Below are 14,565 nucleotides of genomic sequence, written 5' to 3' on the forward strand. Positions count from 1 at the left end.
ACAGGTGGCTGTAGCAGCAAAGTACTGAAGTGTGGCCCCTGGGCATTTGGACATTTTAAAAATACTTGTCTCAGACGACCAGAGCCTCATGAGGTTACAACTGCCCTGTTCCACCTGACTTCTATATCTAATAGGAACACATGGAGAGATTTGGCCAATATTAAGGGGAGAAGGAAAAAACTTGGGGTTTCAAAATTCCTGAGAAGGGCATGGGGAGTGACACCCCATTGAAAATGCTGCAGATTATAATGTTGAATTGGTCTTCATGCCTTCACTCAAACATAAGATGGAAACAAACACTTCCACAGCAAATAATCAAAAAGGGTGGAAGGCTCAATTTATTCACAAAATCCAAAAAATATGTTCATAATATACTCTTCAAATCCAATGTACAGGATATACTTGACAACAACATCCAGAAGAACCCTTATATAGTAGTTAAGCCCCACACAGCATATCCCAGGATGCATTGGGCAGGGCACCACCATTTTGAGGAGCTGCCTGCAAGAGGGGGGAGGGGGAATGGGACTTAACATACCACCTTTCTGAGGTTTTTGCAATTACATTCAAAGTGGTTTACATTCCGTATTTTTCGGACTATAAGACGCACCGGACCATAAGACGCACCTAGGTTTTAGAGGAGGGAAATAGGAAAAAAAAATTTGCTTTTTCCCTCCTCTAAAACCTAGGTGCTCCGGTGCGTCTTGTCCAAATCCCTCCCTCCAAGTTCGGGATCGCCCTCAGGGTTACCGCCTCCCCCCTCCCCGGCCCTGTCACCACCTCTCCCCTTACTCACGCGATCTTCCCTGGTGGTCTAGTGACGTCGGGGCAGGAAAGAGCCCCCTCTTTCCTGCCCAGCGCGCTGCTCTCCATCCTCCTGTATGCATTGCTGCCTGACGGTCTCGGCGAGATTCAAAATGGCCGCCGAGAATTGAAGTCTCGGCGTCCATTTTGAATCTCGCTGAGACCGTCAGGCTGCATACAGGAGGATGGAGAGCAGCGCGCTGGGCAGGAAAGAGGGGGCTCTTTCCTGCCCAGACGTCACTAGACTACCAGGGAAGATCGCATGAGTAAGTGGAGAAATGGTGACAGGGCCGGGGGGAGGGCGATCCCGAATTCGTAGGGAGGGCGGGCGGCCAGCCAGCCGGCCTGCCAGCTGGCCAGCCAGCCAGCCAGCCAAATCTCTACCTTCGGACTATAAGATGCACCCCCCATTTTCCTCCCAAATTTGGGGGGAAAAAAGTGCGTCTTATAGTCCAAAAAAATACGGTATATCGAGGTACTTATTTTGTACCAGGGGCAATGGAGGGTTAAGTGACTTGCCCAGAGTCACAAGGAGCTGCACTAGGAATTGAACTCAGTTCCCCAGGATCAAAGTCCACTGTACTAACCACTAGGCTACTCCTCCACTCAACACTTTTCTGAAACCTAGATGGAGGAAAGTCTCAACGAGGAGGAGGGAGGAAGTCCTAGTCTCTCCTCCTGTTTGAGACTGGAGTCATTTTTTAAGGTATGAGGGGGCTTGGGGGGATGCTAGACTACCAGAGCTAGCTTTCAGGGTGAGAGGCTGGGCTGGGTCAGGGTCCCATTGGAACACCAGGGTTATGTATTCATGATGGGGAGTCTGGAGGCCCACTGGACCTCCAGGTCCTTGTGTTGGTGGTGGTGGTGGCAGGGGCGTATCTGGAATCCGGCGGTAGGGGGGGCCAGAGCCAGAGAGGGAGGGCACATTTTTGCCTCCCTCCCCCCCTCCCCCCCCCGCCGCCGCCGCCGCCTCTCTCCACCCCCTCCCCGCCGTCAACCCTCCCCCGATGCTTACTTTTGCTGGCGGGGGGCCCCAACCCCCGCCAGCCGAGGTCCGACCCGCAATCTCCATATTTCGTCTTCCGCAGTTCCTCCGTGGCCATGTGCTTCAAGGAAGTAACGCTGCAGTGCTGATTGGTTGAATCCAGTTCGGCGTCGGGTCGGACCTCGGCTGGCGGGGGTTGGGGCCCCCCGCCAGCAAAAGTAAGCAGCGGGGGAGGGTTGACGGCGGGGAGGGGGGCCAGGGCGAAATCTGCGGGGGCCCAGGCCCCTGTGGCCCCACGCAGATACGCCCCTGGGTGGTGGGCTTGGAGGTCCACCGGACAACTAGGTCTTTAGTTTGAGAGGTCTGGGCTTTTTATTGGCAGCCTGGATCCTTCTGCAGGGGGACTGTCCCTTGAGCTCATGCCCAGACAAAATCCTGCAACAGAAGTCCCCTTACGATCAACGGTAATAACACGCATGAATTTGCATATTATTAGCATTGATCATTGGGGAGTTAATTCCAGAGGTATTTTTCCCCATGCTGTTCCGAATAGCGCAGGGAGCTGGTCATCGGCACCTGAGACACTGATTGCTGTATTCTAGCAAATAAGTTCACAGTTTCGAACACATTCCGATTCTAGAAATAAAAGTACTATAGTTTAAATCAACCTTAAAGAAAGCATCCATAGAAATAGAAATGCCTCATGCCATTACTCACATGTCAGAGCTGATCTCTTTCATAGTATTAACTAAATAATGTTGTAAACTGTGACTCTTGATATGCAATATACAGTGGGGGAAATAAGTATTTGATCCCTTGCTGATTTTGTAAGTTTGCCCACTGACAAAGACATGAGCAGCCCATAATTGAAGGGTAGGTTATTGGTAACAGTGAGAGATAGCACATCACAAATTAAATCCGGAAAATCACATTGTGGAAAGTATATGAATTTATTTGCATTCTGCAGAGGGAAATAAGTATTTAATCCCTCTGGCAAACAAGACCTAATACTTGGTGGCAAAACCCTTGTTGGCAAGCACAGCGGTCAGACGTCTTCTGTAGTTGATGATGAGGTTTGCACACATGTCAGGAGGAATTTTGGTCCACTCCTCTTTGCAGATCATCTCTAAATCATTAAGAGTTCTGGGCTGTCGCTTGGCAACTCGCATCTTCAGCTCCCTCCATAAGTTTTCAATGGGATTAAGGTCTGGTGACTGGCTAGGCCACTCCATGACCCTAATGTGCTTCTTCCTGAGCCACTCCTTTGTTGCCTTGGCTGTATGTTTTGGGTCATTGTCGTGCTGGAAGACCCAGCCACGACCCATTTTTAAGGCCCTGGCGGAGGGAAGGAGGTTGTCACTCAGAATTGTACGGTACATGGCCCCATCCATTCTCCCATTGATGCGGTGAAGTAGTCCTGTGCCCTTAGCAGAGAAACACCCCCAAAACATAACATTTCCACCTCCATGCTTGACAGTGGGGACGGTGTTCTTTGGGTCATAGGCAGCATTTCTCTTCCTCCAAACACGGCGAGTTGAGTTCATGCCAAAGAGCTCAATTTTTGTCTCATCTGACCACAGCACCTTCTCCCAATCACTCTCGGCATCATCCAGGTGTTCACTGGCAAACTTCAGACAGGCCGTCACATGTGCCTTCCGGAGCAGGGGGACCTTGCGGGCACTGCAGGATTGCAATCCGTTATGTCGTAATGTGTTACCAATGGTTTTCGTGGTGACAGTGGTCCCAGCTGCCTTGAGATCATTGACAAGTTCCCCCCTTGTAGTTGTAGGCTGATTTCTAACCTTCCTCATGATCAAGGATACCCCACGAGGTGAGATTTTGCGTGGAGCCCCAGATCTTTGTCGATTGACAGTCATTTTGTACTTCTTCCATTTTCTTACTATGGCACCAACAGTTGTCTCCTTCTCGCCCAGCGTCTTACTGATGGTTTTGTAGCCCATTCCAGCCTTGTGCAGGTGTATGATCTTGTCCCTGACATCCTTAGACAGCTCCTTGCTCTTGGCCATTTTGTAGAGGTTAGAGTCTGACTGATTCACTGAGTCTGTGGACAGGTGTCTTTCATACAGGTGACCATTGCCGACAGCTGTCTGTCATGCAGGTAACGAGTTGATTTGGAGCATCTACCTGGTCTGTAGGGGCCAGATCTCTTACTGGTTGGTGGGGGATCAAATACTTATTTCCCTCTGCAGAATGCAAATAAATTCATATACTTTCCACAATGTGATTTTCCGGATTTAATTTGTGATGTGCTATCTCTCACTGTTACCATTAACCTACCCTTCAATTATGGGCTGCTCATGTCTTTGTCAGTGGGCAAACTTACAAAATCAGCAAGGGATCAAATACTTATTTCCCCCACTGTAGCTCATGTCTTTCCACATAGCAAACCACAGCACCATTTATGTCAATGTGTCCTCAATCTACACATTTGCAAGGCTCATTAAACCTGAATCCCAGCAGAAAACTAAAGAATAAAGCACTTACATAACACACATTTTCTAAAGATGTCCAAATGTTTTCAGGGGGACCATAGGCTACTAAAATATTCAGTCATTTCAGATATAATCTTGACTAATATGTCCTGTAACAAGTTGAGGCTGACAAATGCGCAAACCAATAGGGAGATAATCTCAAAAAACAGTTTATTCAGAATATTCATATCAATATCAAGGACCCGACACGGTCCGTGTTTCGGCGCCAAAGCGCCTGCCTCAGGGGTCACAATCAACTTTCTCTGAGAAGAAGCTGATGGGCTTGAATTCCTTTATGTATGCAAGTTAATCCACAGAGAGAACAAAGGAACAGCCAACCGATCAGCAAACACCGAAACACGGACCATGTCGGGTCCTTGATATTGATATGAATATTCTGAATAAACTGTTTTTTGAGATTATCTCCCTATTGGTTTGCGCATTTGTCAGCCTCTACTTTTGCTGTTTTGCTTTGACTTTCCGTGGAGGCTCCTCCTGTCTTCTTGGATTTGCTGTAACAAGTTGAATCATAATAACAAACCAGGGTGTACTGTATCAAAAATCAAGACGGACATAAGAAAATACTTCTATGTCAATGTTCTACTGTGTAGTCAACTAAAAACAGTGTATGGCTATGTTTCAAATATATCAAGAAGAACATAAAGGAGAAATTCTCAGAGTAATAACTTACCCAAGCGGAATACCACCCTAAGGTCAAAGGTTCCTCCTAGAGGGTGGATAAGTTTCTCAGTCACTGAAAATCTCCTTATCATCAGAATATTTTAATAGTTCTTCTTTTCTATAAATATGAGCACACCCTGTGCTCCCAATTCTTTTATATGTACCAAGCCATGCACTGTATACAGAATATAACTAAAGAGGGTGATTGGCAATATTGTCCCTCCTCTTTGGCTATCACAATTTATAACATATAACATTCACAATGTAAGCCAACTTTACCCAAAATAAGTGTTGCATTTATAATTGTTGCAGATGGCGGCAGTATGAATCCGGCAGTGGTGTAGCTACATGGGGCTACGGGGGCCTGGGTCCCCCAAATTTCATCCGGGCCCCTAGTTTTGTTGGCGGGGGTTCCCAACCCCCGCCAACTGAAGCCATGTCCAGTGCCGGTCTCCGGTGCAGCCACGTTGCCTGCCCTGCTCTCTCTTCCTCCTCACGTCCTGCACACTCCTTTAAGTGAATTTTCACTTAAAGGAGTGTGCAGGACATGAGGAAGAGAAGGCAGGGCAGGGAACGCATTGGCGCCAGAAAGTGGCGCTGGAGAAGGCTTCAGCTTGTGGGGGCTGGGGACCCGCACCAACAAAGGTATTTGCTGCTGTGGGGTCCGGCAGGGTGGTGGGGAGAGCTGTGAGGTGGTGGTAGGGGAGCAGCAAGGCGGTGGGGGAGGCGAGGCGGGGGGGAAGGCAGCGGGGCAGCAGACTAAAATGTGCCCCCCACCTCAGCTTCTGGCCCCTCTCCCACTGCGAGGTCTGGCTATGCCCCTGGAATCCGGGTCCCTGATGATGATCTTTTTGAAACTCTGCAGTGTTGGACACCAAGTGGATCCTGCCACATGAGATGGTCGGAAGGTAATGGTAAACATCGCGTGAGGAGGGGGAGGGTTGACGGCGGGGAGGGGGGCCAGGGCGAAATCTGCGGGGGCCCAGGCCCCTGTGGCCCCACGCAGATACGCCCCTGGGTGGTGGGCTTGGAGGTCCACCGGACAACTAGGTCTTTAGTTTGAGAGGTCTGGGCTTTTTATTGGCAGCCTGGATCCTTCTGCAGGGGGACTGTCCCTTGAGCTCATGCCCAGACAAAATCCTGCAACAGAAGTCCCCTTACGATCAACGGTAATAACACGCATGAATTTGCATATTATTAGCATTGATCATTGGGGAGTTAATTCCAGAGGTATTTTTCCCCATGCTGTTCCGAATAGCGCAGGGAGCTGGTCATCGGCACCTGAGACACTGATTGCTGTATTCTAGCAAATAAGTTCACAGTTTCGAACACATTCCGATTCTAGAAATAAAAGTACTATAGTTTAAATCAACCTTAAAGAAAGCATCCATAGAAATAGAAATGCCTCATGCCATTACTCACATGTCAGAGCTGATCTCTTTCATAGTATTAACTAAATAATGTTGTAAACTGTGACTCTTGATATGCAATATAGCTCATGTCTTTCCACATAGCAAACCACAGCACCATTTATGTCAATGTGTCCTCAATCTACACATTTGCAAGGCTCATTAAACCTGAATCCCAGCAGAAAACTAAAGAATAAAGCACTTACATAACACACATTTTCTAAAGATGTCCAAATGTTTTCAGGGGGACCATAGGCTACTAAAATATTCAGTCATTTCAGATATAATCTTGACTAATATGTCCTGTAACAAGTTGAGGCTGACAAATGCGCAAACCAATAGGGAGATAATCTCAAAAAACAGTTTATTCAGAATATTCATATCAATATCAAGGACCCGACACGGTCCGTGTTTCGGCGCCAAAGCGCCTGCCTCAGGGGTCACAATCAACTTTCTCTGAGAAGAAGCTGATGGGCTTGAATTCCTTTATGTATGCAAGTTAATCCACAGAGAGAACAAAGGAACAGCCAACCGATCAGCAAACACCGAAACACGGACCATGTCGGGTCCTTGATATTGATATGAATATTCTGAATAAACTGTTTTTTGAGATTATCTCCCTATTGGTTTGCGCATTTGTCAGCCTCTACTTTTGCTGTTTTGCTTTGACTTTCCGTGGAGGCTCCTCCTGTCTTCTTGGATTTGCTGTAACAAGTTGAATCATAATAACAAACCAGGGTGTACTGTATCAAAAATCAAGACGGACATAAGAAAATACTTCTATGTCAATGTTCTACTGTGTAGTCAACTAAAAACAGTGTATGGCTATGTTTCAAATATATCAAGAAGAACATAAAGGAGAAATTCTCAGAGTAATAACTTACCCAAGCGGAATACCACCCTAAGGTCAAAGGTTCCTCCTAGAGGGTGGATAAGTTTCTCAGTCACTGAAAATCTCCTTATCATCAGAATATTTTAATAGTTCTTCTTTTCTATAAATATGAGCACACCCTGTGCTCCCAATTCTTTTATATGTACCAAGCCATGCACTGTATACAGAATATAACTAAAGAGGGTGATTGGCAATATTGTCCCTCCTCTTTGGCTATCACAATTTATAACATATAACATTCACAATGTAAGCCAACTTTACCCAAAATAAGTGTTGCATTTATAATTGTTGCAGATGGCGGCAGTATGAATCCGGCAGTGGTGTAGCTACATGGGGCTACGGGGGCCTGGGTCCCCCAAATTTCATCCGGGCCCCTAGTTTTGTTGGCGGGGGTTCCCAACCCCCGCCAACTGAAGCCATGTCCAGTGCCGGTCTCCGGTGCAGCCACGTTGCCTGCCCTGCTCTCTCTTCCTCCTCACGTCCTGCACACTCCTTTAAGTGAATTTTCACTTAAAGGAGTGTGCAGGACATGAGGAAGAGAAGGCAGGGCAGGGAACGCATTGGCGCCAGAAAGTGGCGCTGGAGAAGGCTTCAGCTTGTGGGGGCTGGGGACCCGCACCAACAAAGGTATTTGCTGCTGTGGGGTCCGGCAGGGTGGTGGGGAGAGCTGTGAGGTGGTGGTAGGGGAGCGGCAAGGCGGTGGGGGAGGCGAGGCGGGGGGGAAGGCAGCGGGGCAGCAGACTAAAATGTGCCCCCCACCTCAGCTTCTGGCCCCTCTCCCACTGCGAGGTCTGGCTATGCCCCTGGAATCCGGGTCCCTGATGATGATCTTTTTGAAACTCTGCAGTGTTGGACACCAAGTGGATCCTGCCACATGAGATGGTCGGAAGGTAATGGTAAACATCGCGTGAGGACATCATGGCTGCCGAGTGTAGTACATACACCCGACAGCCCTAAGATAAGTGCGCTTACAAAAAATAAGAAGCATTTAAGCAACTCAATTTAGTTACCAGCATTGTTTAGAATTCACGCTGGAATAGGTTATATTTGAGTAACAAATATTGTTAAGGTTGACTGAAATAATGAATGATAATATTGTTAGTCTTAGTTTATTCATAACAATGGTAAATATGTGAGTAGATGTGTGCTTTTCCTAGAAGGGAGGACATGGGTAAGGTTGGATTATATTGTGAATGTTATAGATCAACGCCAAGGTTTTTTTTTTTTCCAGTTAGACTAAAATCTTCTGTTTTGACTGAACAGCAAGGACTGGATCACACAAATGCATTTCTTTAAAATCTGTTACACTGCTTTATCTTGTTGGTTGGAGACAGAAGAGGCAGGGGATTCCCCCCCCCCCCTTTTTTTTTTAGTTTACCTACAGCTGAGAGCTTTTATCAGATGAAACATTACAGTTTTCAAATAAATATATTTTCAAAGAGAATGGTGAAAAAGCAACCTTCTTCCATTCTTGAATGTACATACAGAAGGGAGTGACACAGATCACACTAATTATCACAGATCAGAATCAGAGCTCTAAATCAGAGCCATGCTTTCATATTTGCAATGAGTGCAGAACACATTATTATTATGTAAACACAGAAAAAATCTTTTCAGTGCACCACTGTGCCAAGCCGGAGGATGCAAATCACAGCAGCGATAAGAACCACTGCAATTTGAATTTGGATATCAAGACAGTGTGTATGAATTAATAACTGAGGATGCACGTTATCAATTACTGACATTCATATGAAGCTTCACAACCCATTTTCTTCAGCCTTGTTAGAATCACAAAAACACACTGTCTCCTCCTCACATCCCATTATAACACAATCAAACCCACCAACATAACCACCCCAGACTACATCCTCTCTATCTCAGACTGCCTGAAAATTCTTGGAGTTACAATCGACTGAAATCTTACCCTGGAGAGCCAAGTGAAAGCCACAGCAAAGAAAATGTTTAACTCATTGTGGAAGCTCAAATGAGTGAAACCTTTCTTCCCCAGGGAAATATTTTGCAACTTAGTGCAATCCATGGTACTAAGCCATCTAGATTACTGCAACGGAATCTACGTGGGATGTAAAGAACAAATCATAAAGAAACACCAAACTGCTCAAAACACGGCAGCCAGGCTTATATTCAGAAATAACAAGATTTGAAAGCGCCAAACCTTTACGAGAACAACTGCACTGGCTCCCAATCAAAGAACGCATTGCGTTCAAAATATGCACTCTGGTTCACAAGATCTTCTACGGCAATGCCCTGGGATACATGATAGACCTTATAGACCTACCAACCAGAAACACAAAAAATCAACTCAAGCATACCTAAATCTCCACTACCCAAGCCACAGAGGACTTAAATATAAGTCAGTCTATGCATCCAGCTTCTCTTATATTAGCACACAACTATGGAACGCGCTTCCGACCGCTGTGAAAACAACATACGACCACCTAATCTTCCGGAAACTCCTAAAAGACTTATTTGTTCAAAAAGACATACTCTAACGACTCAACCTAAATGCCTAACCCCGCAATACATCAATATAAATGTTCATGTTGGACATAACCTAACTTACTCTTCCCCTTGACCCCCAATATGTCTATCAAACCTCTGTTCTTGCCGGTATTGGGGACTGCCACTACTGCACTATGTAAGCCACATTGGGCCTGCAAATAGGTGGGAAAATGTGGGATACAAATGCAACAAATAAATAAATAAATACATTTAAACAGAAAGGGAATAGAGTTCACAATCCATCCTTCTTCTGTGTAGAGAATCTGACAAATTGATAAGCTTAAATCAAAGCAATTTCATCAGCAGCTTTTCCCTGCCTGCAAACAAGAACTAAACAATTGGATACAAAGGTGCAGACACCAACTGGCCTCCCTTAAATCCATCACCTCTGCTTTGTGGAGTGGGTAAAATTATAGTTCACAGTGACTAGAAGGGGGGAAAAAAAGACAACAGTGCTGGATGGCACCTTGTCTGTTAGCCTTAATTATGAAGAATAGACAATTATATTTTGTGATGTCTTTCAAAACAAGAGGAATGTGACAACCTTACTGGCGACCGCATTGATTGTGATTGAAACTATAGATTGTCATTTTTGAGCTTTGCTTTTCCCCACTTCAGTCTTCAAGTGTTACAGCTGGAGCAGGTTTTCTGATCTAGGGCTAGATGCACTAAACTTAACGAGCCAGCAACGTGGTTTTTAAACTGGTTCTAGCCAGTTTAACGCGCAAGTAGTAAACCGGGACATGCACGAAAGGGTTCTCCGGGCCATTTTCCTGTCACGGTAGCAGCTAATGAAAACGGAATGCAAATGAGCAAATTAGTATTAGAGAGGGACATAATCGAACGGTGCCGGCCATCTCCGTGGCCGGCTCCATAAATGCCAGGACACCAACTGGGCACCCTAGGGGGCACTGCAGTGGACTTCAAAAATTGCTCCCAGGTGCATACCTCTTTTTCCTTGTGTGCTGAGCCCCCCAAATCCCCCCTAAACCCCCTCCCCACAACTATACACCACTACCATAGCCCTAAGGGGTGTAGGAGGGCACCTACATGTAGGTACAGTGGGTTTGGGGGGGGGGGGGGGTTGGAGGGCTCAACATATACCACCACAAGTGTAACAGGTAGGGGGGATGGGCCTGGGTCCACCTGCCTGAAGTGCACTGCACCCACTAAAAGTGCGGAGCAGATCATTAACAAACAAAACGTAATTTATTAATAGAAACCAATTGCAATATATGTATACACACAAACAGCCCGACACAGGCCGTGTTTCGCCCAACAGGGCTGCTTCAGGGGCTACACGACAGTCCTTCACTGTCAAATGTAATAGACAAATATAGAATGTCCTGCAGATCAATATAAAGAAGATTACTTTAATCTGGAAAAACAGCTGGATCAGAGATGCCAAAACATAAAACGCTGACTTGGAGTCAGTACTACAGTCTCATATCTCCAAAACACGTCTGAGAAGGATGACAATCTGGAAAACAAAACGTCCAAGTGCTCGTCAGGGACGTCCTTCTAAAGTGCCTAGCATGGACATCCTTCACTCAAAAACAAAAAGAAAGGAGGGCCAAGCTATGGTGCTGTTGAAAGGAGAGGGGTTTGCTGAACCGGTAATGAGGGCTGGAGGAGCTCGGGCTCAGCAGCAGTAATCGGTCTGTAAAGCTTTTTAATGATTCGGGGATCGGGACATGCGAGGACATCCAAATCAAACTATTTGTATGTCCCTTTCGATTATGCCCCTCCAGGTCTCAGCCAATCACAATGTGTTTAGCTGACACCAGTGACAGCTAAACGCGCTGTGATTGGCTGAGAGAGACCTGAAAGAGGAGCATAATCGAAAGGGACGTCCAAATAGTTTGAGTTGGACGTCCTCGCACGTCCCGATTCTCTCCAGCAGTGGTCGTAAGAAAAACACAGCCAAGAAGGACGCCCATCAAAAAAATCTGTAGGAAAAAAAAGTCCAGTGCTCGTCAGGGACGACCTTTTTTTTAACGTGAAGCCATCTTTGGCATGTGCAGGGCAGCCAGCATAACGATTGGCTGCTCTGCGCATGTCCAGCTGGCCGACTGGCTTCCAAGGAAATTGCTTGCAAATGAGCTAACAGCGAGCAGCTCATTTGCATGCGATTTCCTTCATGCATGCCCTTCCCTTCCCAATTCGCTAAGGCAGTGAAAAACGCCCAAAAAGCCATTACCTGCAGCTTTTCAAAATTTCCCATGGTAGCCCATCAGAAACCGTCTACCATGGACATGGCAACTTTGGTTAGCATCGCCCTGAGATACTAGCTCTTGGGCTTCCATTTACAAAAAATAAGGGAAATTTCTCTGTATGGCAGTGAGATACTGCAGCAGTTTTGGTATGCTAGTGTGCTGGTTAACATGAGATGTTTTCTCATAGGATTGGTAAGTATGTTCTAGAATGTACTCCTGTTTTATTCAGTGTTGTGGAGTTTGACATATTTTTGAAGGGACCCTTTTACTAAAGCTAATGGAATTAGCTCACGCTAAATGCTAACTAGTTCACTTTGGGATGAATTTTATGTATGGCGCTGAAAAAAGCTCTATTCTGTAAGCCTCATTTAAGGTTAGGCATGGTTTATAGAAAAGCGTTTATGCCCGGGAATTGGCCATAACTTTGGTGTGGCCATTTGCACCAACTGAAATGTAGTGGAAATGTATGCACCTAAATTAGACACATATCCCCCCTTATTCCACAGCAACGTGCATACATGTTAGGAACACCCCTGTTCCGCCCATGACCTTCCCATTTTCATGTCCCCCTTTTTTTACTCACGTGTAGAATTTAGGCACGGATTCCACACCTAAATTTACACATGCAAATTCCAATTAATTCTAATTAGTGCCAATAATTGCTTGTTAAAAAGCCAATTATTAGCGCTAATTAGCTTGTTATTTAGTTAAATTCCACACTCAAATTGGGCATGCACCCAAATTTGTGCATGCAATTTTTGGAAGCTTTTATAGAATTAGGAGGTTTATATGGACTTCTTAGCATTTAGCTCATTTTGTTAACACACACTAAACATCAGTAAAAGGGCACCCAAATGTGTAGATAATTAGATGATTATTTAGAATTTAATTTAGAGGTGTTTAAAGTAGAAGTAATTTATGCTGCTACTGATGTTGATTTTTGCCCGGGGTGAATTCTTGTTTGTCATTAACAGCAACATACAAAATGCAGTAGCTTATGCGAAGCTTGTACTGCCAGGAGCAGGTACATGCATTGCTGTGATTTGGGTTCCAATTCTCAGATAGGGAATATACAGGGCTTTTTTTGAGGGGGTACTGAGTACCGGCACCTTTTCCATTGTCTGCTAAAATTAACCCATGGTCCCCAAGTTTTAATGAAAGATTTCAGGCTCTACACACCAATTCTGCCTTGTCATAGATTCTGTGACTGGTTGCAGGGGGCCTGGCTATTGAGGGATGGGTCTCTCAGTGATCACCCCACACCTCTGAAGGGTGACCTGGCATTTGAGTACCAGCACCTTTTTCGCTAGAAAAAAACACACTAGGAATATAAAAAACGTTTAAAAAAAGGTTTGATTTATTGATTTAGAAATTTATATCTAAAAGATTATATTTTGCATTAGTTAAGGATAATATAGTTTTACTAGTGGAGCTTATGGTTTACAACTTGGAGAATGTTCCAGAAAGATTTTCTTTTTTAAACTCAAATGGTCATGGTCAATTACATAAGACATAAGAAATGAGAAGGTCATTTATTAATAGATTTTATAAACAGTGGAGGGGAGTTTCTTCAACAAATTTTAGTTAATCTAATAAAATCTACAACTGTAAGTCAGAATATAGTCTTGCAATATCTCCGTCACACAGAGCTGGCTGAAATGTCTACTTCACTGTGAACATAGAACCAATGCAAATTAGTCAGTTCAGCACTGTCAAAATTGTTTTGTGGCTAAGTTGCATTTGTATTCAGTGTCAGGAGCTTCTCTGACTAAAAGTCCAACAGTAATCAGCCAGCATGCTTGGACTGAACTTCCCCTGAACGTTTTTCTATTGTTGCAAAGTCCTGGTGAAACCTCTCGCCATGTTTGTAACTTGTGTCTCAGATTGGCAAGGAAGAAATCCAGGTGTGAGTGTAAAAAATGTTTCTTTAGTGACATATTGCACTTCTTCATCTGAGAGTATTGTCAATGAGTATAGCTTGGTTTGGTACCATGTTGGTGCCTAGAAAGATTTTCATGACATACTTCATAGACTTCTTCCCCACCAGCTCAATATTGTCTATGAGCTTCTCAAATTTACCGTCCTTCACTTTTCTTATATGAGGAACAACAAAAACACCTTCTTTAACCCCCTGTTTACTAAGCTGTGCTAGCGCCTGCCATGCGGCTTTGCCCAACACAGCCTACTGTACTGACAGCCACTAGCGCAGCTTAGTAAACGGGGGGGGGGGGGGGGGGGGGTAATTTTGGCATCACTAATGCATGGAAGCTTCTCTCTCAGGTATTGAAATCTTTCCCTTCCTTGTTCATAGCTTTGACAAAGATCTTCATGAGTCTCAGCTTGATATGAAGGAGTAGCAAGAAGATCTTCATTAGATCTATAAGTGGCTTATACGATACAGTCTTCTGGTCAGGTAGCAAATGTTTGCGGAGTAACTATTCTTTCTTGAAATGGTGTTAATGTCTGGTCTGACTATCCACTCACAAATGAAACAACAGTACTTAGTATATATCCAAGTTACTAACACATGCTTACCACCAGGGGTGTAGCCAGACCTCATGGTGGG

This window comes from Microcaecilia unicolor, chromosome 3 (genome assembly GCF_901765095.1).
Source record: "Microcaecilia unicolor chromosome 3, aMicUni1.1, whole genome shotgun sequence".
In the NCBI taxonomy this organism is placed as follows: Eukaryota; Metazoa; Chordata; class Amphibia; order Gymnophiona; family Siphonopidae; genus Microcaecilia; species Microcaecilia unicolor.